Genomic DNA, 27,702 nt, shown 5'->3' with positions numbered 1-27,702 from the left:
CCGCTCCGAGGTCGGCCGTCGACCTCCTGGCCCAATCAACCAGTCTCTGGAAGTGACTGGTTGATACCACAGCTCGGGTTGCTGGATCCTCCAACTGGTGGAGCCGATGTAGTCTCCTCCACCGTTGGACCGGGATGGAATACCGGAACGCAGGAACTCCTAATCCTTCTTTCACCGGGGCATGGAAGTATCCGACGGGCACATCCTTCGGCAGGCACAGCCAGGAGCGCAGAGCGGCCCTGACGCAGACGTCCATCTCCTTCAACCGCCCGCACGTCAGCCTGCCGAAGGTCAGGGGGTGCTGCATCTTCGGAATGATGTGGTGTCGCAGCACCCACAGCCGCTGATGTGGTTTCAGCGGCGCCCGCCGGACCCTCTCCAGTAGTTGTGCCAGGAGAGGTTTACCCGGGAATCCCTCTGCTTCAAATTCCACTCCCAAGTACCTCCAGGGCTGGAGCACCCAGTTTGGCGGGGTTCCTTACACCCCCGCATTACATTTCTAGTGTACAGTTCTTTCCTTTATCATTCCGATAATGGTACTTTACAATGGGCATCAATAACATCTTGTACTCTACTAGCAATATTAACCCATTTTTTGCTGACAAAAGGTAGCAGTGCGAACACATATAATAATACATAAAATACAGAATACAACCTACGGAAATACAACTGAACACACAAAGTACAATTACAGAGGATAAATACTAGAGATAAAATACAGAAGCTTCCGCCATTATGAGAATCAAAAATAACATAACCCTTTTATCATTGCAATATCAAAGTTAAAATAATTGGGTATATCCCTAGTGCGTCACATCATCACATCATATACTAAATAGAACACACAAAATACAATTACTGAGGATAAATACTAAAGAGAAAATACATAAGCTTCCGCCATTATGAAAATAAAAAAATAATATAACCTGTTTATCATTGCAATATCTAAGTTAAAATAATTGGGTATATCCCTAGTACATCACTTCATCACATCATAGAATATACTGATCACACAAAATACAATTACAAAGGATAAATACTAAAGATAAGATACAGAAGCTTCCGCCATTATGAAATTAAAAGTAACATAACCCGGTTATCATTGCAATATCAAAGTTATAATATTTGAATATAACCCTAGTACATCACAACAACAGACACTATTTGCAGAAGAAAACAAAAGAAAGGGCTGCCGACCACTAGTCGCCGTCATGCTTCCCTCTCGGAGCCCACCGGGAAGGCGCCATGGGTAGGCCCTCTCTTAAATCCTCTCCCCATTGAATTCCCTGACCATCCTCAGCGCCTCCGCATTTGGCAAGATTAGTTTGATCAAGGCGTCCGGTTTTTTGGCCTCTGTAAGATAATCTCTGCCATCTTTGTTCTCAGTCTCTCAAAGTTGTTGCATAGGTATATCCTATGTAGCACATTATCTCCTTCGCCACATACACACATTTCACTATCTTTCTTTCCTATTTTGTATAGGTACTCTCCATATCCTCCATGTCCCGTTAGTATTTCTGTTAATTCTTTGTCCATGTGGAAATTAATTTGGAGTCTATCTTCTATGTTGGGGAAAAATTGTTTAGTAGGGACAGTGGGAATCTCGTTAATCCATTCATGCGCGTCACTAATTGGATGACGAGGCATTTGGCTAGTCAGTTTTGCTTCAAGGTCTTGACGGGTTGGTTAACAAGCGCAACCAACCTGAGCAGATTTTGCGGAGATCTCCTGCCGCAGCCAGAACGTCATCTCTAGCCAATGGCAGTCAGCTCACCCAATCCCCTCCCTTACATCGGGCTCGCGCGTTCGAGCCGTCATACGGCCCCATGCCCAGAAAAACATCCAACTTCCACGGAGACAGCGTACCGTAATCTGATCCAAGGTCCCTTTGGACAGTCCAAGTCGCCTCAGACTATCCGCCGATTTCCCAGACCATACTCCCCTCCACGATACCGTACAAGTCGTATGGCTGACTGCGGAGCGGTCCACCTCCCATCTCTCCGCAATCCGCGAGGTAAGAGATTTATTGCTCGCGTAGTATCCAAGCTTCCTTTTATGCTGAGCATCCAAGGGCTCTCTAGCCGATACAACCTGTACATCAATCACTCGAACAAGACCCTCCTTCTTCGCTATTAGGTCCGGTTTACGGTTACCATCGTCACTTGGGTAAACTTTTTCTCTCTCCACAGTATGGCCCTTATCCTTCAAGCTGCTCGCAAGAAAGCCGCAGATGGCATCATGCCGACGGATTCGTAGACCATGGGTGCGGAAGCATCCCTGTACCACATGGCAGACGGACTCCTGGATTTTGCATCCAGCCCGGCAGTTTAAATCGTCACCCTCTTTCCGTCGTCCCCTCGTGGTGCGCTTCTTCGTCGGCAGAGCATTGCTGCGGATCTGCTGAAAGTGACAATAGTCGCGTCCGGGAATACCACCGGCGCGCGTCACCCAATTGGAGGAGTTTTGACTTCGGTGATACTCCCGAAGGTCTCCTCCGTCTGCGGATGTATGCAGAATGCCAGCGAAGTGCTTTCTCGCCGCCTCTCCCCGATGGGTCTCGATCCTTCGGTGGTTAAGTATTTGGCGTGCCCATGCGAGCTGCCTCTGTACAGATGGCGACTCAAAGGCAGCCCGAGCAACCTCATAAGGGCTCTGCGCGAGACGGCCAAGGCGTTTCACTTTCCAGATAGGTACCATAGTTTCGAGAGTCAGAATACCCAGGCCACCGTCCCGAATGGCAGCATGGAAAAAGCCCACCGTCACGTCATGAGACAAGTGCAGAAATAGGCGAGCGGCTGCCCTCAGCTGCCTATCAATGGAAGCCAGCTTGATTCATGTCACTCTCCCCAGAACTAATCGATGGATCAGCCTAGGGAGGACATATGACCTGAGCATCTGAAGCCGCTGTTGGGGCTTCAGTGGGGCTTTTCTCACTCTACGGAACATCTCCGAGAGTGCCGGTTCCAAATCTGCACATGCCTCGCCCAACGTACTCCCAAGATAGTTCCAGTCCCTAAGATAGGCCAGTGGTTCAATTTTCTGGCCACTTTGCAGGCAGGAGCCTAGGTCAGTTACGACCGTCAGTCTCTTCCCTTTGCCGTCTGGAATCAGGGAATACGTTCGACTGTTCAAGCTGTTGAGAGGCAGGCCTTGTTCAACGCACGCTTCATCAAATCGAGCCAAAGATCGACGCATCCCTGCAGCGGTCTCCGACACAAGCAGCACGTCATCGACGAATGCCAAGGCGTTAACCCTGACATCGCCGATTTGTTAGCCAACCTGCGACGGAATCGCCTGAAGTGCGAGGTCCATGACCCGATTGAAGAGAAAGGGACTCATGGGATCCCCCTCTCTCACCCCCGCCGCACGCACACCTCGCGAGTCACGCCCTTCCACCCGATGACGGTACGGATGCCAGAATAAAGCCCTCGGATGTATTCGGGTGGGATATCCGAGGCTCCGGCACAAAGCCGCGCCGCCGCTATTATCGCCTTGTGCCCTACCGTGTCGAATGCCTTCGACACGCTCATAGTGGCGATATGAACTTGGCGACGACGTATTCTGGCATCAGCCAGGGCACTACGTACCACTGCCGCAATTTCTTGCGCCCCATCACCAGGGATGAATCCCCTCTGGCGTGGGTCTCCTGAGATGTTAGCGGAGAGGAGCACGGTCAGGACTTTCTGTGCCTGGCGCAGAATTACCGATGCTATTGCAAGCGGTCGGTAATCTGCTGGTGTCTGTGGGGCCTTCAGCTTCGGGAGTAACACGGTACGACTGAGTTTGAGATCGTTAGGGATCTCAGTGGTCAACCAGAAGACGTTAAAGAGGGCCGTGCGTAGGAGTGGTGAAACTGCACTCCATTGTCTCATCGTTATGCCGTCGGGTCCTGGTGCCGACTTGGGTCTCAGTTCGTGTGCTAGCACGTCACCTGGCGTGACGGGCTGAACTGGCTGCTCGAAGGGGGGCCCCTCGGCCGCCTGCGGTTCGTTACAGACTCGGGACATCGGCTCGGGCGCTTCCTCCATGACTTTGGCCCAGTACCTGAACACCTTTCGAGAACCGAGGGCATCCGGAATCCCGGGCCTCCCATCAAGGATTTCACGCGTGGCCTTTCCCTGTTTTATTAACCACAAGTTTTGGATCCGTGCATACTCACAACTCTTGCGTACCTTTTCATTACCAATCGGTGGAGATTTCGTAGGCTTTAATCGCTTAGACTCCCCTCTATCAGTCCTAGGAAAACAGGCGTTGACTCACGCCAGGATCTCCTCATTCACCCGTTTTCCCTCAAGAGTGAGTTGGCAGATGGTAGCCAACTTAGCGGCATTGTGCGCTTTTTCATCGGACAGCTTCGGAATTACATCTCGAAGCCAGTCCATCAACGGGTCGGTGCCCTTGGCTGAATTGGAAAACGGCTCTTGATTAGTGGTCATAGGAGGAGGAATTTGAGGGGCGATCTCAGGAGTCTCTTTTTTGAGTGAGTCTAGCAGCGCCCGGTATTCTTGGCACCTCCGTTTACTCTTGATCCGATCGAGCGTCCACTCTAGGAACAGCTCTTTCAGATGTTTGTTCAAAAACTTAACTCCGTCTGTAATCGCCCTCAGCTCAGCTTCAGTGAGCATTCGTAATTCCTCCCCCTTCCCACCGAGGACGAGTCCGAGCGATCTAAATCTTTGCGTTCGAGATCGCATGATGAGCGCGACTCACGTGGACACCTAGCCCGATCTTGGAGACGAAAGATCTGTCAGTGTTGGCATGGATATGCTTCATGGGTTGGAGCAGGAGCTTCATGGGTATTTCAGGCAGAATCATCGCTGGACGCCCCCTGGTACTCCCCGGGGGAGCAGCCCCGTCATCCGAGACCGGGACGGGGACGCCGGCATTTTTCTTTTCCTTTGGGCCCAGCAATAAGACACCCCGGCCTGGCAAGCCGAGGGGTCTAGGCCTAATCTTGAATCTGCTAGGGCTTGCGCCCTACCCGACACTCACCGCGAGGAGGTTCCAGTATGTCCATTTGGGTCAGAATCCCGCTGCAAAATCAGGGCCCTGGTTTAGCCCCGCCATTACCAGGCGACGGACAGAGGTTCACGATGAGCAAAGTGACACGAGAACGTGCACGGCTCACCGATTCCCAAAGCGATCAACCTGGCTCCCTACCTGGGACGTCGAGGTTCCACCAGAGCAAAGCGATCTACAGCGTTCTTCATCCCCTTAAGAATTGAGAGAGTCATAGTAACTCCCGCCGTTTATCCGCGCTTGCTGGAATTACTTCTTTTTAACATTCAGAGTACTGGGCAGAAATCACATTGCGTCAACACTCAGGGGAGTCCTTCCACGTGGATCCCAAGCATTTCAAAATGCTCCTGTTAGAGATGGACCCCCTTGCTACACATGCCGGTCACGGCCTCGCAACATCTCCCTATCGTTTCTTTTCCATGCTTTCTGAAGACGTCGGGGTGAACCCGCTATATACGCGGGCCATTTGTGTTCCAAAACGCTTGCCACAGATAGGGTACGACTTAGGTGAGCCTCTGCCCTTTAGATCTGCAGAAAGCATCGTCCCATTTTTATTTCATCTCATATGCGGAACGCTACGATCAGAAGAACATATATTTAAATACGAACGAACATTTTCAGACGAAAAGCAAAAAAACTACGCCTGCCACCCCGAAACTAACATTTTTAAAGTAATAAAGTTAACTGGAAAGAAACTGTTGCAAAAACATATGCAAATGCTATAGAGGACGTCCCGTCACTTACCTCTTCATCACTTCCGTCCTCATTAACCCCGCATGACTCCTCGAGGGATGACCCCGAAGGGATAACCTCTGACCCGAGGCATGAGAGGCTCTGTGACATTATTGTCTAATTGGACCTATTTTTGCATAACTATATATTCCTGTTTTCCCTTGCGTTTATGTATTCTTCACTGCAGTATGAGAGCGGCAGCACCTGTCAAATTCGCTGTAAATACAGAATACCATGGGTATGAGAGACATATCAAAACATCTGCATTAATGTCAATGGCCGAGCAACTAGCTATACACATGAAATGGGTTTTCACCTTTATGCTGGAGAAATGAACCAGTCAAAATTCAATGAAAGAGTTTCTTCTCGACAAATTCCTGCATGCCGACCTTTTCTTTCTTTCGATCTGGTTTAATTCCATCGGCTGAAATAATATGCCCCAAAATACTCTATTTAGGTGCGGAAAAATGGCATTTTCGAGGTTTTAATTTTAATCCGGCACTTTTCAATCTTTGGAAAACTTCTTCTAAATTCTGAATACGGCTGTGCACGTCGTGACTATGAACACAGATATCATCTAAATATACTTGACACTATAGACCTTTCAATCCCAGAAGTGTTGCATCCATTAGCCTCTGGAAGAATGAAGGTCCATTGGAAGTCGTAAATACTCGTAGAGCCCATCCGGTGTAGAAAAACCGGTTAATTCTCTACTCTGAGGGTCCATTACGATTTGCCAAAACCCTTGTACAATATCTAAAGTTGAAAAGTATTTTGAGCCTCCTAATTCCTCTTACGTTTTTTGAATATTAGGGAGTGGATAGTAATCTCTAATCGTTACTTTGTTAAAAGCCCGAAAATCCGTGCAAACCCGAAGCTTATTTTCTCCATCATTGCCCTTTTTAGACTCTAACACAACCGGGGATGACCACGGTGAAGTGGATTCTTCAATTATCCCCGGATCAAGCATATCCTTAATATGTTTTTGAAAACATGGCGTTGTGTGTGTGGAACGCGATAAGGAGGCTCGGTAGTAGAAGTGGCACAATGAGCACGGATTTTATGGGTAATAAGGTCAGTTTGTCCTAGGGGTTCTCCCTCATTATGAAATATTACCGCATACCTTATTAACAACTACTCGACGGGGCCCTAAGCATCAGAGGGAACCTCTTTCAACATTTCGCTAATTTCTTTATGAGCAATGGCCACGTCGTCAACATAACCTGACTCAAAAGTTACGCGGAACTGAAAAAATGTTCGACAGAGTGCCAACGATTTTTTTCGCAGGGACGATTAACATTTGTTCGGATAGTTTAACGAGTTTCACGGGAAATCTAGCTATAGACATAAGGAAATGGGTATTCAACTTTATGCTGGACCAATGAACCAGTCAAAATTCCATGAAAGAGTTTCTCCTCGACAAATTCCTGCATGTCGACAGTAGAAATGTTGCTCCCCATTGATGCAAAGTAATGAAATACTGTTGAGATGAAATATTGTTACAATGAGTATGTTGGATATCATTTCATATATTTGGTTGTCTTTTTTGCTATTATCACAGTATTGTCGTGCGCACGCGACGTGGAACGAACGAGTTTCACGAAGCGGGTACAACTTGAAGTCCTTGCCAATTCATCAGTCTAGAGATGCACTCTTGCGAAGGGTTTTAAAGTCAGTTTTATTTCTCAAACTCCACTTACGCCGCTCCTCAATCTGACAATCAATTCCCAGCCCACTCTCTACACGCTCCGCAATGGCGTTCGCCACAACAATCCCCCCAACCAAATCAACAACCCCCAGACAACCAGCCACCATCAGCAAACCCTGGGCCCGCCGAGCCCTCTCCATCCAAACTCCGGAATATAACCCTTTGATTTCACAACATTACTCCCCTTCCTACCAAAATTGTACTGTCTCCAAGGCAACACATTTAACATCCCAAAAACATTAAAACAAATTCATCAAAGAAAACAACAAAACAACTTGATAACTAACCCAAAACTAAATAGCGACGCAAGTCATCAAACAATTTCATAGATCAAAACATTAAATTTAACAGTCGATAAAAATAAACCATCAAATTAATACAGCATGAAGTCCTCAACCCAGAACATAAAATTGAATCAATCAAATGCAGTAAGTGTGATCAACTTGTTAAACCCATCACAAAAATCAAATTTGAAAACACACATTGAAATAAGTCACTATGTAGAAATGTATATTAATTAAACAATAAATGAAATTGTTTGATGCGTTGACCATTTATTCTCACCCTAAACCGTTGCATGTCGTCGGTAATGGTCCTAATATGCCCTTTGAAGTTCTTTGAAGCCTTATCAATTTTTTACCCTCTTGACAACGGAGTTCCCCAAAGCTCCGTATTGAGCGTGACGCTGTTCGCTATTGCCATCAACGACGTAGCTCACTACATCCAGGAGCCAGTTATAGGGTCACTGTTTGTAGATGATCTCGCGATTTTCTACAGGTCATCCAGGGTCGTAATGCATCGCGTATGGCGCAGCTCAACATAAATAAACTTCAAAAGTGGACCCAAAATAACGGTTTCCTTTTCTCTTTGGAGAAAATAAAATTTTCACTTTACTCCCTACTGGTTTGTTTACCAATCTCCCCATATGGCTATCAATTAATCTTATAACAACGTAAGCGAATAGTAATAATAACATCTATCTTGGCATCTTGTCTCAAACACAGGTAATAAATGCCGCTATGAAACACCTCATCTTCCGCTCACGATGTTTTACTGAGCGAGTTCCACTCAAGTCATATGATCTAGCTGCTAAGTATTCCGGGAGAAAACTTAATTCTTTCATGGTCTCCTCAGATTTAATATCCCTGCCATTTCGTAGCAGGAATTTCCTGAATTCATCTGAAAAGTTAAAACACCAGTTGAGAACTAAACATGACATGTTTACACAGGTCAGCTTGTCTTCCTCTGCAGCACCTACCTTTGGCAAATAAGATAAATGTCTTCGGCATTTTCTTTTTCCCAACAATACGTGGATACAAAGATAAATTCTTTGCTTTCTCAACCCCAAAAGTTCTCATCAGCAGGGCGTTTGCCCATACAGCCTTTTTTGTCTCATTCATGGCAGCAGCGCTGCTATCTTCAATTTTGTATCTGGAGCCCTTCGACAAGTACATAAAGGATTAAATGTGAACAGATATATTAATAGATGCCCTTGTGTCAATCCTTACAATATAAAACATGCCAGTACTTATGACAAACATTTTGAAGCCGTTAAAATTATGTTTAGAGGCAAAATTCTATCATTTGTTGTAAAATATGTAATAATGCCCTAGTGCATTGTTTTTATTGAAGAATATTCTTTCCTATGATTCCATAGTGAAGTGACTTCTTCCAACAATCCCTTTCATAATTAAAGTGAAACTAGGGAGAGAGTGAAACTAGGGTGTTAGGTCAAACGATAATGGAAGTAGATTACATTAAACCTAATTGCAATATCCGTAGCTGTAGGGTTAAAATAATCTCTTTTTACCTATACACTAGGTCTGACGCAAGGGATAAGCCAATCCATTCCTAAAGATTGACAAACGATGTATGTATTTCATATTGTGCAACATTATTGTGCATCAATTCATACAAATGCTCTATGGATGAGGCCAATAGTGGGCCTACAATGATACATTTCATACCTTGGAGCTCTTCTTCCTTTGTGTGTGCTCGCAACTGCGACGTGCATTCGCCTCCTGTGCATCCCCAGGCCGGCAGATGTGGATGAAGTAAACTGGCGGTCAGAGCAGATACTGGGGAGCCTCTTTGCGGCCACCGTAGGCCCCTTACATTTTCCCCTGTGGCATTGAAGGAGGTGAACCTTTAGGAAGCATTGTCCGCACGATCCGCATCGCCGGTGTGGTGTGGGCCTTGAGTGCTGCTACGTGCGCACGTATTTTGAAACCGGGATTAGTGGCGCAGCTTTTCCGGAGTCCGAGGCCCTTCAAGGACGATTTAGTTGTACTCTTTATAGTTGCCATATTGGGGGGGGGTGAGAAAATACGTCATTGTCTATGCTCATTCTAGGTCCGTTTTTAAGGCCGTGAGTGCCGGGAAGATGGACGTCGCCTTCCTAACCCTCGTCAGGTTTGAAAAACCCCTCCTGGGCAAAGGAACAAAGCCTGAGACCTAATGGAGGTTTAACCGGCTAAAGGCACGGAAAGTTTCCAACTGGGCCAAGCTGTTGCTCATGAATCAACGGCCCGCCGTTGCCTTCTTTTGTTACCGATAACGGTACCCAACTCACGCCACGAGGAGGCATGAGGTCGACTTTGAGAGAGCGGTGAAGAGCAAAACGAGTGGCTTGAGACATGCTCTTTCTTCCCCTTTAGTGAGTCATTGTTCCTCCCGCCATTTACCCGCGCTTCCTTCCAGAGGGGAAGCCAAAGTAAAAGATCCTTCTGAGTTAAACGGGTCAGAAACCTAGGGTTTTTCCCTGCGTTAAGCGGCGCAGGACCTAGCAAGGGCGGCTGGTGCGGGGCTCCGAACTCCCGCAACTAACCAAACCGCCTGCCCATGGGGGCAGTAGATAGGGACAAAAAAAAGAAAGAGAATAGGAAGGCTGGCAGAGACACATGACGCCAGAGCTTCCCCCGGCGAACATGTGTCCTACATTTCAAGCTAGTGCCTTCCCATTCTCTCTCAATTCCTCCATAATATTATGAAGGACTTCCTCATTGTGAGGGCTCCTGCCTTAGCTTATCCCTCTTTATTCTATTTAAAATGTTTTACATCAGTTACAATTTTACAATGTTTACAGCAGCGGAGCTTGCCACATTTCGGCCCGCTGTTATCCTCTTCTTTCTTCTTCAGATCATGTCTTACAGTTACAGTTTATTCTAGCTATTTAAAATTTATTAATTAATACAATATGTCATCTATACCCTTTTTTATCAATTAATTCTATCTTGTGTTTTGTTTCCGTAGTCTTTTCTATTGTGTTATGTATGTTAGGTCTTTATTTCTATTGTGTTTAATGATATGCAGGATTATATTTCTTTCCGTCGGATCTTCTTCAGTCATCTCGTTTATAGTTCTTATGCGTAGAGCTTCAAACCGTATGCAGTCATTTATTCTACGTGAGAAGCTGTCCGTTGTTCCACATTCTGAACACAAGCCAGATCCATGTTTACCAATGTTTTTTAAGTAGGCGTTACAATTTCCATGTCCGGAAAGTAGTTGGCAACTTTCAGACTTAAAATGGAATTGAAATTTCTTTCTGTCGTTGATGGTTGGGAAAATGTTGTGTGTGTGTCTACCTTTTTCTGTTTGTTGCCATGTGTTATTCCACTCTCTCTCAGTTATTTTTCGTAATTCCTTTTTTAGTTGACCAATGCCGTTAATTTCTGATAGGTCCATGTTTTCTCCACAGAATACGATCTCCCTTTGTGTAAGAGCACTTTTCCTAGCTATAAACTCTTTTATTATGAACTGGATTGGAGGTTCATTTGCTATTACCCTTAGGGCTTCGGTGCTTACTGTGTTATAACAGTGTGTAATTGGCAATAGGCATGTTCTCTGAGCCTCGTTTAGTTTACGGGAAATCCTTGAATGATTAATATTTCCGTCCCATACCATGCAGCCGTAGGTTATAATAGGTATGGCTACGCCTTTATATATGTCCTTAATGCACCTTTGGCCGTACATGGTGCGGCATTATCTTATTATAGCGTGGAATACGTGCTTTAATTTGTCTGCAGTGTGGTTTACGTGGCTTATGAAGTTTAGCTTTTCATCTAGCACTATGACAAGGTATTTAAAACCGTTAGTTCTTTTTAATTGCTTACCATATTTGATAGTGGGGTTTCTGTTTATAGCATGTCCATATACCACGTATCCACTTTTGTCTGTAGAGTGTGTCAGTTTGTTGTTTCCAGCCCAGTCCTCAATACTTCCCATGACGATGCTAGATTTTTCTTCGATTGCGGCTCTGGTGTTTCCTTTAATAATAACTGCAACATCATCGGCGTTTTGTTTTTGTCCAGTTGTCTTGATGTGTTATGCATTTAATTTCTTTCGTAATTCTGGGTTTAAAGAAATTTTGAAAAAGGTTTCTCCCTTCGTCATTAAAAAAGCACTTCAAGCCATTATTCCAGGAGAGCCAAACTCAGTAAAGAAACTTAGAGATGGTTCCCTATTAATCGAAACAGCCAATAACGTACAAGCCGAAAAATTGTTAAAAGTAGAAAAGTTGCATGATATACCAATCAATGTCGAGATCCACCGTACTCTAAATACATCTAGGGGTGTGATCAGCCACTACGACCTACTATATGTCGAACCAGACGAAATTAAGAAGGAGATGGCTTCCCAGGGTGTCATTGATTGCCGACGACTTACAACAAAGCGTAACGGTGAAGTGATTAATACTACCTCGGTAATCCTCACGTTCGCTTTGGATAAAATCCCGAGCAAAGTCTACCTAGGCTATGAATCGGTACCTGTGAGACCTTTCTTTCTCAACCCGATGCGTTGCTTTCAATGCCAAAAATTCGGCCACATCGCACCGCGATGTGAGGGCAAGAACACCTGCCCGCGCTGTGGCAAGGACAAGCATGACGGTGAGAAATGTTCATCGGAGCCTTTCTGCGTCAACTGCGAGGGCACGCATCCATCGTACTCCCGAGATTGTCCCGTCATGAAAGATGAAAGGAAGATAATGGAAATAAAGACCCTGGAAAGAATCCCCTATTCCGAGGCACGAATGAAATACCGGTCACAGATGGCCCCAACATTCTCAAAATCGTTTTCGCAAATAGTCGCAACCACCACTAAAAAAACTACATGTACCATCTCTACGCAGACTTACAATGATTTTCGCATTGAGAGCACGTAGATGCCCATACGAGAACCAAAAAAAAACAGAAAAGCAAATTAATAAAGTCACAGACAGGAAAAGTCATTCTAAGGCGGTTTCCCCTAAGAAAAACCCAAAATCTACTTCTGAGGATGCTGGGAATAAGCGGGATAAAACACCCCCACCCACATCCTCTAAAGATGCACAATATGATGCCATGGAAGAAGACCTCTGTGTCTCGGACACAGAAGTGTTCCAGGCCAGGATAAAGCAAAGGAAACAGCGGTTAAAACGTTGATCCTCCGCTCACTGTGTACATACGTACATTTCCAGATTTTAACCTATTTATTTATTTTAACAATTTAAACCATGTATTTTATTCTACAATGGAATATGAATGGTTTTTATAGGCACAAGGAGGAGCTGGTTGTTTTAATTAGAGACTATAACACCGTCTGCATCTGCCTGCAAGAGACGCATTTTAAGCTGACAGACAAGACCGTTTTAAAAGGTTTTAAATTTTTTAGACTTGACGACACCAGTGGTCAGCGAGCCCAGGGTGGAGTGGCAATTGCTATTCGGGAGGCCCTATACACCTCACGGGTGCAATTGAACACTCCGCTGCAGGCAATTGCAGTGACAGTACACGCACCCGAGGCAATTACTCTCTGCAACGTATATCTGCCGGAAGGTGCACCTGTGAGTCGAGTTAATTTAGAATCCCTCGTTCGTCAGTTACCTCGGCCCTATGTTTTAATGGGTGACTTCAACGCACACGACACCCTATGGGGTAGCACAAGAACTCAGTGCAATCGAAGGGGACACATAGTCACAAATTTTTTCAATGACCTTAAATTGTTTTTACTAAACACCGGTGAAAAAACTCGATTCAACAGCTTCAACGGTACCTTCTCGTGTATCGACTTAAGTATTTCGACAGGTGGCCTAATGCGTAGGCTTGAGTGGTCCGTACATAAAGATTTATGCGGTAGCGACCACTACCCTATTTTAATTACTAAAGGTGGCGGTTTTATCCACCGTCCGAATAAACCAAGCAATTGGGTTGTCCGCAAGGCCAATTGGTCTCTTTTTAAAAGAAAATTTTATTTTAAACACGACGACAATGTGAATGGTGTGGGGAACATAAAAGTATTCACAGATAAAATTCTAGAAGCCGCAAATTCCACCGTACCCCGTTCTAAATGCAAATCTCACAGGCCCACAGTTCCGTGGTGGAACGAGGAGTGCGCAAAAGCCATACAGGTGCGAAAGAGGGCACTCTGAATATTTAGCAAATATCCCACGGCGACAAATCTCACCGCCTTCCGGCGCCTCAGAGCGAAAGCTCGGCAAGTAGTTAAGGAGGCCAAGAAAGCATCATGGGAGGAGTTTGTGTCTTCTATAAACCACAGGACTCCCATATCAGACATCTGGAGGAAGATTAAAAGCATCTCTGGCTCTAACCACAACCTTGCAGTTTCATCCCTGAAGGAGACTGACCGAGTCCTGACGACACCTCCCGAAATAAGCGAGTGCTTCGGACGTCGACTTGCGGAGACGAGTTGTAACGGCAGCTACGACGAACCATTTAGAACACTGAAAGAACAGAATGAGACGATACCTCTCACCTTTAACCCGAGAGACTCTGGCGAGGTTTACAACGACCCCTTTTCTCTGTGGGAGTTGACCTCCGCCATCCTCGAATCCCGTGACGGCTCTCCAGGAATAGATACGGTGCATAACGCTTTTCTAAGAAATCTTCCCAAAGAAGCACTCCCCCATATGCTGCGATCCCTTAACCAAATTTGGTCCGAGGGTAGTTTTCCAGACCCTTGGAGGGAGTCCATAGTCGTACCCATCCTTAAACAAGGAAAAGATGGATCGGACCCAAACAACTATAGACCGATATCTCTCACCAGCTGCGTATGCAAGGTGATGGAAAGAATGGTAAACCGTCGTCTGGTGGTTGGAGCGGCGGAACCTACTTTCAGATATCCAGTGCGGCTTTCGACGAGGCAGGTCAACTTCCGACCATCTCGTCAGGACTGACAATTTCATTCAGGAAGCATTTCTCTTGCGGCAAAACGTAATTGGCGTGTTCTTCGACTTAGAGAAAGCGTATGACCGTGTTTGGCGGTACAAAATTCTGAAGACACTTGATAAATGGGGGTTTAAAGGAAATATACCTATTTTCATAAAAAATTTTCTGTCTGCCCGAGTTTTCAAAGTTAGAATAGGTGAATATCTATCTACCTTATACCCACAAGAAAATGGAGTACCCCAGGGGTCCGTACTGAGCGTGACCCTATTTGCCATTGCGATAAACGATGTGGCCGAGTGTATCCGCTCCCCAGTTATGGGCTCATTGTTTGTTGATGACCTTGCTATTTTCTGCAGTTCATCAAAATTAACGAATGCCTCTAGGCTGATCCAGCAGACTCTGAATAAGCTCTCCGTTTGGTCTCAGAGGAATGGATTCCGTTTCTCTACTGAGAAAACGAAATGCATTCACTTTTACCGAGGACGGGGTGTACAAGCCCCACCGTCCCTATATCTCAATGGTAATGAGCTTCCTTACGTTGAGAACGCCCGATTTCTGGGTATGACATTGGACCGGCGCCTGAATTGGCGCGAACATTTCCGAACTCTAAGAGACAATTGCTTCAAAGTTCTGAACATTTTACGGTTTCTGTCACATTCGACATGGGGCGCGGATCGTACCTCAATGCTAATGCTGTATCGAGCATTAGTACGTTCTAGGCTAGACTACGGATCGATTGTGTACTCATCCGCCCGTGAGACCTACATGAAACCGCTCTCGACGGTTCATAATACGGGACTGCGTTTAGCAACCGGTGCCTTCAGGACCTCCCCTGTCTTGAGCATTTACGCCGATACAGGAGAGCCTCCCCCAGTCAATCGTAGAGAGACGTTGATGTGCAGTTATGCCACAAAAATTTTATCTGCGCCGAACCACCCCTCTTTTAACATTATTTCTCACCCACTGCTTTTAGACCTTTTTAACCGAAAGACAAGATCCACTAAACCTCTAAGTGTTCGCTTCAGAAACCTAATCGCAGAACGCAATTTTACCTTGCCCGCCACGTACCCCACTGGGTACAGCAACGTGCCGCCGTGGTTAATTCCCCGGCCAGCTTTGAGACTTGATCTTACTCGCTGCTCTAAATCTACTACTATGCTGGGAGAATACCAACAACTTTTCAAGGAATTCCGCGCCGAAAACTCCGAATCTACGTTCGTATACACTGACGGCTCGAAATCGGATACCGCCTGTGGGTGCGCTGTGGTATCCCCATATCATGGAGTCCTTAAGGCAAAATTGCATCCGTACTGCTCCATTTTTGCGGCTGAGCTCACTGCCATTAGGATTGCTCTCCGATCCATTAAAAACAGTGTTGGGTCATTTATGATCTGCACAGATTCATACAGTGCTCTCCAATCCATATCTCTTTATTCTCCTTGTCACCCCATTGTTCAGGACATACAAAGCACTCTGTTATCCTTGAGTAAAAAAGGGACCACTATAAGCTTCGCTTGGGTCCCTGGACATGTGGGCATACCAGGGAATGAGAAAGCAGACTCTGCAGCCAAAGATGCGCTCAGGTCTCCGGATACAGATTTTGAGTTAATGCCAGCGGAATATTTAGGGAATGCCATGAGGGGTATGATTAGACAAAATTGGGAGACGCAATGGCTCGAAATCCAAAATAACAAACTTCGGGAAATTAAGCCCGTAATAACTGCGTGGCAGACCTCTATAAGAAATGTCCGCAGGGAGGAAGTGGTTTTAACACGCTTAAGAATTGGTCACTGCTTATTAACCCATTCATACCTCTTCACCGAAGAGAGAATACAGCCCCAATGCTTAAATTGCGATTGTCCACTAACAGTGCGACATATCCTGACGGACTGTGCAAGATATCGTACTGCACGGGTGAATCACAACCTCGGAGTCAACCTAGCTGAGGTACTAGGAGACACTCCCGAAAACATTTCCCGACTGATAGCATTCCTACACTCAACTCGACTTTTCAATAAAATATAAATGATACTCTTGTAAATTATTGACACGTTAAATTCAGAACGGGCCTAATCCCATTTATCAATACCAGTCAGTGAGTGGTGCAAAATGGCCCTAGCCGCCGACGCACCCATTAAAAGAAACACTACTACTACTATCATCGGCGTATGCTATCAATTCCACTCCCTCCGGTTGTTCAGTCCTGAGTAAGCTGTTTATTACTAAGTTCCACATTAAGGGGCCGAGAACGGACCCCTGGGGACAACCCTTTGTGGCAGTTTTAGATGCCTTGGTGCTCGTTTTTCATACGTGATTACTCTGTTATCGAAGTAACTCCTAATAAGCTGAAGTAGATTTTTAGGACAGTTCTGTATATTTAGTTCTTTTATGACTGCCGGCCACCATACACTGTCAAATGCACCTTTAATGTCTATATAAATTACTGTAGTGTACTTTGTTTTGCTTGTGAGGATTTTATTTTTAACATATAGGACTGCCGATTCCGCACTTAAACCTTTTCTAAATCCGTATTGTCTTGGGTGATAGAGGTTATTGTTACCTTCTTGGTCTTCCAGCCTCTTTTTAATCATTCTTTCTAATGTTTTCCCGATTTCGGACAATAAAGTTATTGGTCTAAACGATTTCATGTCTGTAACACTTTTATTTTTAGATTTCAGTATAGCCACCATTTTCCCTTTCTTCCAGATGTTAGGGAAGTATCAAAAATGTAGACAATCATTGAATAAACTATGAAGGTTTTGTTCCAAGATTTGAGCTAGTTTCTTTATAACAATGCCATTGATGTTGTCAGGTCCTGGTGCTTTATTGTGGCCGATTTTACTTATTGCATCGTAAAGTTCTTCTACGATGAAAGGTGGTTCGATTTGGTTTGAAGCATCCTCAATGTATTGTTCTCTAAAGGTTAGATGTCTTTCGAGGATAGGGACAGTGAGAATCTCGTTAATCCATTCATGCGCGTCGCTAATTGGATGACGAGGCATTTGGCTATTTAAATGATTTATTTCCTTGTTTAAACATAATACATACAGTGAAAGGTTAAACACTCTCCATAGTTTGAGCAACACCCAGATCAAGTCACCACTTTCCTTAGCAGCACTCCCCCCCTCCCCTTACATGTCATTTTATTCCACTGAGTCCAGTTAGTATGTGTCCCTTGCAGCACCCTGGTCGTCACATTGACCAGGGGCCCCCGGTTAAGCCCCATACCCCGCAGATCTTGAGAACTTTCACTACACCAGACTCCGCGGCAGCTGATCGTCGCTTTGGTGAACTCCGGAGCCGCGTCTGGGTGACGAGTTTCCATCCACCGGCCGACTCCCACGTTGCTCGCGTACTTCTGCAACTTCCGCCGATGAACTTCCTTCAGGTCACCCGCTCCGGAAACGATCTGCGCGTCTACCAGGATGGAGCGGTCTCCGCGCCTGGCGTAGAGGTCTGGTTTCCGCGTTCCCTCGTCGGTCGGTATCCTCGGTTCCCGTTCCGTTGTCCATCCCTTGCGTTGGAGGGACGAGTCGATGATCGACACCACAGCATCGTGTCGTTTGCCTCGTCCCCCATGCGTCCTCCAGCAACGCTGGATGATGTGGGCCGTGGTCTCGGAGACAGCGCACCCAGCTCGGCACCCCGTCTCCATGTTGGGCCGCCGACCCCTAGATGTCCTGATGCGGCTGGGCAGGGCGTTGATCCGCACGTGCTGGTACTGGATGTAATCCCGGCCGGGGATGGCAGATGCCGTTGTGTCGACCCACGCCGTAGACGCCCTCTCCTTGGCGCAGTCTCGCAGCTCTCTCCCATCCACCGACCGGTGCAGCCCGGACGCCCAAAATTTCTGGGCGTCCCGTGCGGACGGCTCAGCCACTCCGAGGTCGGCCGTCGATCTCCTGGCCCAGTCAACCAGTCGCCTGAAATGACCGGTTGACACCACGGCTCGGGTTACTGGATCCTCAGATCGGTGGAGCCGTTGAAGTATGCTCCACCGTTGGACCGGGATGGAATACCGGAACGCAGTCCTCCTTCTTTCACTGGGGCGTGGAAGTAGCCGACGGGCACATCCTTCGGCAGGCACAGCCAGGACCGCAGAGCGGCCCGGACGCAGACGTCCATCTCCTTCAAGCGCCCGCACGTCAGCCTGCCGAAGGTCAAGGGGTGCTGCAGTCTCGGGATGATGTGGTGTCGCAGCACCCACAGCCGCTGATGAGGTTTCAGCGGCGCCCGCCGGAACCTCTCCATCAGATGTACTATGAGAGGTTTTCCCGGGAACCGTTCTGCTCCCTCGAACTCCACTCCCAAGTACCTCCAGGGCTGAAGCACACCGTGTGCCTTGACTGGAACGCCCCGGAGGTAGAACGATGAGTCCGGCAGGACTTTGACCTTCTTCACCTTACCCGCCGGAACAAGGGAGTGGGACAGGTATTTCCCGGGATTTACTTCCAATCCTCGCTGCCCCAGTGACTCCTCCACTCGGTCCAGCTGCTTCTGCATCCCGACGATGGACTGGGATACAAGGACGAGGTCATCCGCGTAGGCCAATGCTCCAATCGTCGTCCCCTCCAGCCTGTAGCCCACCTCGTCCAGCAGCTCCGCCAATACTCCGTCAAGGACCAAGTCGAAGAGGAGTGGTGACATCGGATCCCCCTGTCGAATCCCGCGCCGAACCTGGACTGGCGCACTGCTGGCTCCTCGATGCTGGAGTCTGGTGGTCGCTCCAGCGAGTTCAGAGAGTCATAGTTACTCCCGCCGTTTACCCGCGCTTGCTTGAATTTCTTCACTTTGAAATTCAGAGGACTGGGCAGAAATCACATTGCGTCAGCACCCACTGGGGCCATCGCAACGCTTTGTTTTAATAAGATAGTCGGATTCCCCCAGTCCGTGCCATGTCTGAGCCAGTCGTTGAATGGCGGCCGAAGAGCGGCGAGCGGCCGGTGACCCCGGACGGGCGCGACCCGATACCGCGAACGCTGGCCCAACTGGGTGTTCTTTACCCGCTGATTCTTCCAAGCCCGTTCCCTTGGCTGTGGTTTCGCTAAATAGTAGATAGGGACAGTGGGAACCTCGTTAATCCATTCATGCGCGTCACTAATTGGATGACGAGGCATTCGGCTATCTTACAGGAAACTTTTCTGCTCCTGTTCTTCCCGGGCTTCTAATATGCCCGGTCCTAATCATGCCATCAATACTTTCTTTTCAAACACTTGCTCGACTAGGCACTAATCTAAATTTACTCTAATTTTAATTATCTAAAACTTTCGGTCACTCCGGACCGTCACGGGACTAACCATAATCCATGAAAGCATTGAGAATTTCTGTACTACTTCGGAGGGCTATCATGCTCATAGTTAGACCAAGTCCTCGCGACCACAACCCAATGGTCCTGAGCCCTTAGATTGTAGCTTTCGGAACGGCGCCGCGTTATCCGATTACGACGGGAATCACCCGAAAGTGAGATGCATTAAGTAGTCGTTTCACCGGCCCTTCCAGGGACTCGTACTTTTCCAGCTTTTCGCCTGCCGCGGCACTCATGAACTCCCCACGTTCGAGGCGGACAGTCACGTCGACAACGAACGCCCTTTCCCCGTCGGTCATGACGAGGTCCGGTTTGAGGAGCCCTTTAGTGTCGCTGTGAAAGGAGTTTTCCTTCACTACCTTCCACTTGCGGGACTTGGCCTCTCCCTCCAAAGCGTCTACGAATTCATCGTGCCGGTGCATTCCGTTTCCTTTCGTGTGAATGCATTCCCCCAGCACATGTCCTAATGACTCCGGCTTCTCCTTGCACAGTCTGCATTCGGGGGAAATGCTTCTATCAGCCCTCCGAAGAGTCGTTCTCACCCCGGCTGTATTAGTGCGGAGGCGTAGCGCGTCAAGCGCCGTGACGCCTTGAGAAACGAGGGATTCAGAATCCAGGCGTTCCCGATTGGGTCGTCCCTGAACTCCTTCACCCCCGCCCCCTGACAGGCCAGTGCTGCCCACGCCTCGTGCTCCGCCCTCTTTCCCTTCCACTTCATGTCTTCTAGCCGCCGGGGAGTCAAGGGCTAATTTATTCTCAACTTATGGGCGGCGACCTTCAGCCTGTTTTCATACTCCTCGGAGTTAGTCACCGCCTCGATTAGTCCCGTTCTATTTTGCAGAGCGAGCCCCGCTTTGAGATTTGCCAGGGCACACTGGGTCTCTAAGCGGGGAATCCCGAGCCCGCCGTCCCGCTTCCTCGTGTAGAATAAGTGTTCCGTAGTGCAGGACGGCAGGTGAAGAAGCTCCTTGAAGATCCCCCTCAGCTCCGAGTCCATGTCTCTCAGCAGGCTTTCCGGAGGAGGATCAATGTTCATGGCGTACAGGAATTTCGGGATTAAGTAGTGCACAATCACGGTTTAGTTTCTGGTGAGGTTTCAATGCTAACCCTTTCGCTTTGCGTGCAGCGACCACTAGCCTCCTGTAGTGGTCTTTATTGTGAAGACCATGCTGCAATGTATACTTTAGCCCAAGATAATCTATGCGCGTGGCGGCCCCTGCAAGAGCAACTGGGGCCTGTCCCACAAAGAGGCTAGCGTTTGGAACTGTCCATGTTTTGCCCCGGTTTACGATACCGAAAGCCTTGCATTTGGACGAAGAGAGGCTCATGTTCAGGGACTGTTCAGGGAGAAATGCAACTGTCGCGTCGACTTGCTGCTGCATCCCTTCCTGGCTTACTCTTGAGTTGACTAAATCATCCGCGAATGCAAGCACAGCAAGAGGACACTCACCCACAAGGAACCCGGAACCCGAGGCTTGGAGTCGTCTGACGATGGAGTCCATCACGCAGTTGATCAGCATGGGAGACAGTGGATGTCCCTGCTTTACCCCCCGTTTTAAATGAATACGGGGATAACCGTCTACTCCTAGCGTCGAATGGACATCCCCGTAAGACTCGTCTACGACTCCAACCAGTTGCTCCGGCACTCCCAATGAGCGTAGGGCCTCAGGAATCGAAGCGTGGGGCACCGTGTCAAACGCTTTCGAAATATCCAAGAGCCCCGAACAGCTGCGCGCCTTTCCTGCGTTTGGCTAGCCGGATGCGCTCGTCAAGCAGGAAGGCATTTTTGTGCGCCCCGTTCCCATTCATGAAACCTCTCTGACGCTCGTCTATATCCACCAAGCTCCTTAGTCTTTCGTCGATGCATGAAGAATACATGCGACTCAGAATGGAGCTGATAGAGATAGGCCTGTAATTGGCAGGATCAGCCGGATCCTTGTCCGGCTTCGGTATTAAGACTGTACGACACTTCTTCCATGCTTTGGGGATTTTCTGCGCCAAAAGGCAGCAGTTGAATATATTAGCTAGAACTTTCTCAATCCCCTTCGTCTTGCGAAGATCCCGTTTCACAACGCGTCCGGGCTTGGGGCAGTATTCTCCTTCAACTTCTTCATTCTAGCCCGGACCTCCTCTGGTTCAATGGCGCTGATGGAATCAGGGGATTTTTGGGGCACGAGTTGCTCGAAAGCGGTCGTCACTCGTCCCTCAATTCCACAAAGCCTGTCGTACAGATCTTTATACTTTCTTGCCAGTGGTGTCAAGCGGCACTTACCACCATACTCCTCCGGAACTTCCCCCTCCATTAGCATGGCGGCCAACGTTGCGGGGCATTTCCGGAAGAGCTCCTGACACTTGGCGTACCGGATCCTTTTGCGTCTATCGTGGTCTCTATACGCGTCCTTCGGCTTTCGGTGGGATGCCTGTTTACTTTCTTGTTCCACTTTACGTGGTTTCGGGTCAAGGATCTTAACGATCCTATCATGGACGGCCTCAAGCCTGCTTGCCACGGCATCCAACCATCCGGACTTCTTTGCCTCGTCCTCTTCACGTAGCGTGGCAAGCAGCGCATCAATATCCTCGTGCACGCTGTTTAGCGTAGCGTGCTCTCCGTCGTCTCCTTTTGCCGACGCCAACCCTTGGTCGGTGATTACTTCCCGCCAAGTCTTGTAGCTTCCCTCTCCTCCTCATTAGGAGGCCTATCTAAGACCGCCACCAACTGTGTTAATAAATTAATTGGAGCCGGGTGTAAAGGGCCCGGACTCCGTTACTGTAACAATAAGTCCGGGTGGCCAATAGATCCCCCGGATGGCAATAACTTTTTCTGGTGTAAAGGGCCAGATAACAAGAAAGAACCCGGAGACTGTAAATGGGTCTCCCCATCCCCTCCCCAGTCTAAATCTAAATTTACACGACCGGCACTTAAACTTCTACGGGCCCTGGGCTGAGGAGAATCGCTGAGGGACTCCGATTCTCTCTCAACAGCGGAGCTTCCAGGGCCAACCGATTCGCTCCTTTGCCGCCTTTTACTTGTTGAAGCCGACTCCCTCTCCCGTCTCGAGGTTTCGACTTCCAGCGGCTTTTCCGTTGTGCTTTCATCAACGGTTTTTCTGCATACTTCTCCCGCTTGGTCGTGCCGATTGGCTGTGACCTCAGGAGCGATCGGTTTCTTTTTGCTCGCCTTTGCGAGCTCGCAGCGCTTATTTGACACCTGCTTGTGCGTTCTTCCTGGGAGCGCCGCGGCTATTCTCACATTAATCTGCCGGTCGTCGCTAAACTCCCTTACTAGTCGAGCAAGTGTTTTTAGCTCATCCTGCGTCCATTTGGAAGCCCGCTTCAGCGGACTACGGAGGATGGCTTTGGCTCTACTGGTCGTGAGCACTTCATCCACATGCTTGTGCCTTTTGTGCTGGCCCAGGCCATTAGAGGTGGATGAAGAAAACTCGCAGTCAGAGCAAGCGAATGGGAGCCTTGTCCGTCTCTTCTAGGAGAGCTCTTATTTGTTCGTTTAACTTAAGCCCCAGATCTGTTTTATCTTCACACTCTTCATCTCGGTTTCTCTGTTTCGGGGATTTGTCATCGCTCACATAGGCGCCTCTGCTGCGTTTTTCTGGATTATCCGTACTTGGTGGGGTTCTAGCTAATACACTAGAGCGTCTAAACGCCTTCGCCTTTTCTGTCTCTGAGTCCGACATTTTATTAACTTACACAAGTTGCACAGCAGTCCAAACACGCACACACCCACAGTATTGTCCGCGTGGCCCTCTTAGCCAGCCCCGGTAGCTTATGGCAGGGACCGGTCCCTGATTAATAGGCCTCGGCTGTTGCCCGGCCCCCGACCTCGAGGAGGTGGGGCCGCCCAAATCGCTTTACTAACTTTCACAAGGATACACAGTTGATTGGAACACAGGGGAAAGTCCGTCGTCACCTAATTGACTATTATTTCAGTTCAATTAAAGTTCACAGTTAATACACACTCGCACACGCAATGCAACAGGTAGCGAATCCTTTACCTGTTGGGCCCGGGGGCCTAGCAAGAGCAGTAATCAGCCATAGATAGGGACAGTGGGAATCTCGTTAATCCATTCATGCGCGTCACTAATTGGATGACGAGGCTTTTGGCTATTTTAAGTTTTTATTTCCTTTTTAAATAATACAATGTGAAAAAGGTTAAAACACCACATCAAAATAAGCAACACCCAGTTCAAGTCACCCCTTCCCTTAGCAGCACTCCCCTTACATGTCATTTTATTCCACTGAGTCCAGTTAGTATGTGTCCCTTGCAGCACCCTGGTCATCACATTGACCAGGGGCCCCCGGTTAAGCCCCATACCCCGCAGATCTTGAGCACTTTCACTACACCAGACTCCGCGCCAGCTGATCGTCGCTGTGGTGAACTCCGGAGCCGCGTCTGGGTGACGAGTTTCCATCCACCGGCGGACTCCCACGTTGCTCGCGTACTTCTGCAACTTTCGCCGGTGAACTTCCTTCAGGTCACCCGCTCCGGAGACGATCTGCGCGTCTACCAAGATGGAGCGGTCTCCGCGCCTGGCGTAGAGGTCTGGTTTCCGCATTCCCTCGTCGGTCGGTATCCTCGGTTCCCGTTCCGTTGTCCATCCCTTCTGCCGGAGGGACGAGTCGATGATCGACACCACAGCATCGTGTCGTTTGACTCGTCCCCCATGCGTCCTCCAGCAACCCTGGATGATGTGGGCCGTGGTCTCGGTTACGGCACCCAGATCGGCACTCCGTCTCCATATTGGGCCGCCGACTCCTCGATGTCCTGATGCGGCTGGGCAGGGCGTTGATCCGCACTTGCTGATACTAGATGTAGTCTCGGCCGGGGATGGCAGCTGCAGTAACGTCGACCCACGCCGAGGACGCCCTCTCCTTGGCGCAGTCTCGCAGTTCGCTCCCATCCACCGACCGGTGCAGCGTGGACACCCAAAAGTTCTGGGCATCCCGTGCAGATGTCTCAGCCGCTCCGAGGTCGGTCGTCGACCTCCTGGCCCAATCAACCAGTCTCTGGAAGTGACTGGTTGATACCACAGCTCGGGTTGCTGGATCCTCCGACTGGTGGAGCCGATGTAGTCTCCTCCACCGTTGGACCGGGATGGAATACCGGAACGCAGGAACTCCTAGTCCTCCTTCTTTCACCGGGACATGGAAGTATCCAACGGGCACATCCTTCGGCAGGCACAGCCAGGAGCGCAGAGCGGCCCTGACGCAGACGTCCATCTCCTTCAACCGCCCGCACGTCAGCCTGCCGAAGGTCAAGGGGTGCTGCATCTTCGGAATGATGTGATGTCGCAGCACCCACAGCCGCTGATGTGGTTTCAGCGGCGCCCGCCGGACCCTCTCCAGTAGTTGTGCCAGGAGAGGTTTTCCCGGGAATCCCTCTGCTTCAAATTCCACTCCCAAGTACCTCCAGGGCTGGAGCACTCCATGCGCCTTGACTGGAACGCCCCGGAGGTAGAACGATGGTTCCGGCAGGACCTTGATCTTCTTCACCTTTCCCGCCGGAACAAGGGAGTGGCTCAGGCATTTCCCGGGATTTACCTCCAATCCACGTTGCCCCAGTGACTCCTCAACTCGATCCAGCTGCTTTTGCATCCCGATGATGGATTGGGATGCAAGGACGAGGTCATCGGCGTAGGCCACAGCTCCAATCGTCGTCCCCTCCAGTCTGTAGCCCACCTCGTCTAGCAGCTCCTTCAGCACACCGTCGAGGACCAAGTTGAAGAGTAGTGGTGACATCGGATCCCCCTGTCGAATCCCGCGCCGAACCGGAACTGGCGCACTGCTGGCTCCCCGATGCTGGAGTCTGGTGGTCGCTCCAGCGTAGAACTGCCCGACGTAGCTCCGGAAGTGGGCTGGAAAGCCCTTCTCCGCCAGCACTCCCAAAATGGCATGTTGGCTGACGGAGTCGAACGCCTTCCGGAGGTCGAGGGAGACTAGATGAAGCTCCCTCCGTCGGGCCCTCGCGTCCTGCAGCAGGGCCTGCAAAGTTATAATGTTTTCGCAGCACCCATCCCGCCGCAGGAACGCTCGCTGCCGGTCATCGAATACCGGCAGGTCCATAATTCGGGAAGCCAAGATCTTATGTAAGTGCCGCAGGGGGACGGATCCCACACTCAGGGGCCTGTAGTCTGCCCTTGTGTTCACCGCCCCCTTTGGCACAAACACCGTCCGGGATTCCTTCCACTCAGGGGGTGAGTCACCATGCAGGAGGACCAGGTTGAAGATGTAGCTCTTCACCGACGAGGGAACTGCATTCCAGCGCGCCGGGGTGATGCCGTCTGGTCCAGGAGCCTTCCCCGCTGCCACTCTCTCGGCGATGATTTCCTCCTCGGATATAGGTCCGAGGAGGAGCCGGCTCTCGACGTTGTTCCTTCTGGGTCCTGGAGTGTATGGAGCGGATGGGGATTCAAACAAAGGACCCCAGAACTCCTCCATCTCCCCCAAGGTGTGAGGGATCACTGGCACTCAGTGGAACCGGACCTGTTCGGGGCTGCTGCTGCTGCTGGGTCGGGGTGACTCTCGCTGGGTGTTGCTCCATGTGCACGCGTCCCGGCCTGTGGGCCGGGCCGTTTATCATCCGAGGCTGTCTTCCGTTTTGCGGGAGCGGTGCACTTTGACGGACCGGGGGGGTGCTAGCCCCTCGGCCCCATTGGTTCGCCGTTGCCCTCGTCAGCTACCGCCGGAGCGGCACCCGGTTCACACCACGAGGAGGTGAGGGTCGACTTGCGGAGGAGAGAGAGTCATAGTTACTCCCGCCGTTTATCCGCGCTTGCTTGAATTTCTTCACTTTGACATTCAGAGCACTGGGCTGAAATCACATTGCGTCAACACCCGCTGGGGCCATCGCAATGCTTTGTTTTAATTAAACAGTCGGATTCCCCCAGTCCGTGCCAGTTCTTTGCCAGTCGTTGAATGGCGGCCGATGAGCGGCGCGCGAGCGGTGACCCCGGACGGGCGCGACCCGATACCGCGAACGCCGGCTCAACTGGGTTTTCTTTCCCCGCTGATTCTCCCAAGCCCATTCCCTTGGCTGTGATTTCGCTAGATAGTAGATAGGGACAGTGGGAATCTCGTTAATCCATTCATGCGCGTCACTAATTGGATGACGAGGCATTTGGCTATCTTACAGGAAACTTTTCTGCTTCTGTTCTTCCCGGGCTTCTAATATGCCCGGTCCTAATCATGCCATTAAAACTTTCTTTTCAAACACTTGCTCGACTAGTCCCTAATCTAAATTTCCCTAATTTTAATTATCGTACACTTTCGGTCACTCCGGACCGTCACGGGACTAACCATAATCCATGAAAGCATTGAGAATTTCTGTACTACTTCGAAGGGCTATCATGCTCATAGTTAGACCAAGTCCTCGCGACCACAACGCAATGGTACTGAGCCCTTTGATTGTAGCTTTCGGTACGGCGCCGCGTGATCCGATTACGACGGGAATCACCTGAAAGTGAGATGCATTCAGTAATCGTTTCACCGGCCCTTCCAGGGACTCGTAATTTTCCAGCTTTTCGCCTGCCGCGGCACTCAGGAACTCCCCACGTTCGAGGCGGACAGTCACGTGGACGACGAACGCCCTTTCCCCGTCGGTCATAACGAGATCCGGTTTGAGGAGCCCTTTAGTGTCGCTGTGAAAGGAGTTTTCCTTCACTACTTTCCACTTACGGGACTTGGCCTCTCCCTCCAAAGCGTCGACAATCTCATCATGTCGGCGCACTCTTTTTCCTTTCGTGTGAATGCATTCCCCCAGC

The 27,702-nt window shown here is 49.1% G+C and overlaps 1 long non-coding RNA gene across 1 annotated transcript; it reads left to right on the top strand.

Moving 5' to 3' along the window:
* Positions 1 to 207: 207 nt before the first annotated feature.
* LOC124172261 lies at positions 208 to 19,433 on the top strand. Its single transcript, XR_006868107.1, has 3 exons — positions 208 to 1,654; positions 1,812 to 1,813; positions 19,357 to 19,433. It is a non-coding gene; the product is annotated as an uncharacterized LOC124172261 (long non-coding RNA).
* Positions 19,434 to 27,702: the final 8,269 nt, after the last annotated feature.

This window comes from Ischnura elegans (assembly GCF_921293095.1).
Source record: "Ischnura elegans chromosome 13 unlocalized genomic scaffold, ioIscEleg1.1 SUPER_13_unloc_1, whole genome shotgun sequence".
NCBI lineage: Eukaryota > Metazoa > Arthropoda > Insecta > Odonata > Coenagrionidae > Ischnura > Ischnura elegans.
Note: the sequence above shows the minus strand (reverse complement) of the source record. Positions and strands in the feature narration are given on the sequence as shown.